This window comes from Frankliniella occidentalis, unplaced genomic scaffold (genome assembly GCF_000697945.3).
Source record: "Frankliniella occidentalis isolate FOCC.00 unplaced genomic scaffold, Focc_3.1 Scaffold135, whole genome shotgun sequence".
NCBI classification, from domain to species: domain Eukaryota; kingdom Metazoa; phylum Arthropoda; class Insecta; order Thysanoptera; family Thripidae; genus Frankliniella; species Frankliniella occidentalis.
The window spans coordinates 43,530-46,023 of record NW_026267262.1 but is presented as its reverse complement, the minus strand read 5'-3'; positions in this window follow the sequence as shown (position 1 = coordinate 46,023).

Genomic DNA, 2,494 nt, shown 5'->3' with positions numbered 1-2,494 from the left:
TCCACCAGTGCCACTGGTTGCTTCTCCCCCCACCCCTTCCTCACCGCTCTCCGCGATATCACACGTGAACTTACTCTCTCTCTCTCACTCTCACTCACTCACTCACTCACTCACTCACTCACTCACTCACTCACTCACTCACTCACTCACTCACTCACTCACTCACTCACTCACTCACCCACTCACCCACTCACCCACTCACCCACTCACCCACTCACCCACTCACTCACTCGTTATTATCTCTCTCCTCTGGTTCTGTGCGGAAAAGCCAAAAATCTGTCTTCACCATTTACGAATACTTGAAAGAATTTTCGAGACGTCGGGACTTGAGGAGGACACAGTCACACTCCTCCGAGGCACTCACCCAATTATCGGCCGCCTTATTCTGCCGGCGAAAAGAAAACGAAAAAGGCGAGGCGCCGGCGCGGTTGATTACTGGCTCCTCCTCAAAGCCTTGGTGTGGCGTACGGGGAGGGACGCGGCGACGCCAGGAGAGAGAGAGGGGCGGAAGAAGGGAAAAGCAGCAGGAAGCGCGAGAGGGGGAGGGAAGGGGGGAGGTCCAATGATCATTCAGGCGACACCACACGGATGTCCCAAAAGGCACCTCCTGCGGTGGGGACGGCGGTGGAGGGAGAGGAGGAGGAGGAGCAAGGGGGTGGATGATAAAGGGACGGGAATGGACGAGTCCACCCGTTCGTTGGCGGCGGCCTGCGGCGACGACGAAGACGAGACGCGGCGCCTCGCCACACGCCACACGGGAGGGACAGAGACGGACGATGGGGAGCACAGGCACAGGTCCTGGTCGGGATCAGGACGGGGTGCGTTTGACATCACCCAATCATGGTGACCCGCACCGTCCTTATGGCTCGGTCGTCTCCAGTCCCAGCCCGGTGCCGGCCCGCCGAGACCCGTCTCAAAAGACACCGCCTCTCCCCTTTCCCCTTTCACCACTTACTTTACTTCGTCAAAACCAGAGACATCCCCTGGGAGAGGCAAGGGGCAAACCAGAGCAAAAGAGAGATAACTCTCAACTTGCTCTCTTTATGCGGGCTAGCTGGGCCCTCACTCATTAGGGGAGGGTGGAGGAGCAGTTGATAGGCGCGAGTGGTGAGTGAACGCCGAGGTGAACGCAATGAAAGCCATTCCTACACAATTTCGAATACAGATTCACTCCTTTACTCCCTTAACTGTACACATGGGTTTTCACACACCTTCAAGTGTGTGACATTTACACTCTTGGGTTTCCAGTGAACTAACCAAAGTGAGTGGTATGGTCCAGGAAGTTAATGTCCTCGCTCGTGCACCTGCACAACTGGGCGCCTGCGCCTGGTACGGTACGCACCGCACCGACGAGGGGACACGCGGGCCGCGATAGGACGACAGCGAGGGCTGATAGGGAGGGAGTAGGGGTTGCAGCCGGGTGCGCAGGTGGGTTCTGGTGCCAGGTACCGGTGAAATATAGAGGTGGCGTGACACACCACAGGGCTCTAAACTAAAATTGTAAAACTACCTGCTCAGCGAGCAGGGAAAAGGACGACGACGAAGTTCAGGGCCTTGCCTTCCTGTATTTTTGGAGAAGGGTAAAGTATTTCCGATACTAGATACTACAGTATAAGCGGTTTCGGCTCGAAGGAAAACATCTTCCAGCAGGAACGCCTGTTTACAACGTTGGTTCCACATTTTTGCTGGCAACGTTACCTAAAGCGTTTCATTGGCGGGGCAGGATCGGTAGTGCGGGCCGACGGAGGGAGCTGTTTGAGCTTCTGACGCCCTGGGGGCGCGGCTCTCTGGCCCTGCCGCCTCCACGATCGGCATTTACCCTCAGATCTCCGGGCAGCCGCCCCCCCCCCCCCGCAACCCTCGTCCTCATCCCCACGTCTCCATTTCCAATCTCACTTCTACAACAGCCCCCCCCCCCCCCCCCCCCCCCTCCTTCCCGTCGGCTTATCCAGAATTGGACGCTACGAGGCCCTGCGTCGTGCACGTGGTCCCGGTAATCAGTAAAGCCTGGACTGTCTGCTGCGGAGGCATGAGGACCGTACGTACGTACGGGCGAGAGTGAGACCGAGAGGGTGAGTGTGTTCAGAGAGCAAAGAGAGAGGCGCAGAAAGTTAGGAGAGTAGTTGAGACAAAAAGAGGAAGGGGGAGAGAATGAGGAGTGTTGACAGCGAAGGGGATGACAAATAGACGAGCGTGGAATGGAACAGAGGCCCATGTTCTGGTCTGGCCGTGCTCACTGCTCACTTCACGGTATGCCACACACATCTCTCTCTCTCTCTAGCTTTAATATGCAACCCCCCAACCCCCACCACGCTGTGGCCCCCTCCTCACCTCGCCCACCATCCCCCAGCCCTATGCCCTAATATGTGTGTGAGAGGCTGCTCCTGCCAAACTCTCGTAATGCGGTCCAAGTTGTGGCAAGCCTGGGAAGCCTAAAGGCGGCTGGTGCCCTGGTTCATAGACAAGGTGGGCGACAGGGGAGATGGGTGGGGGG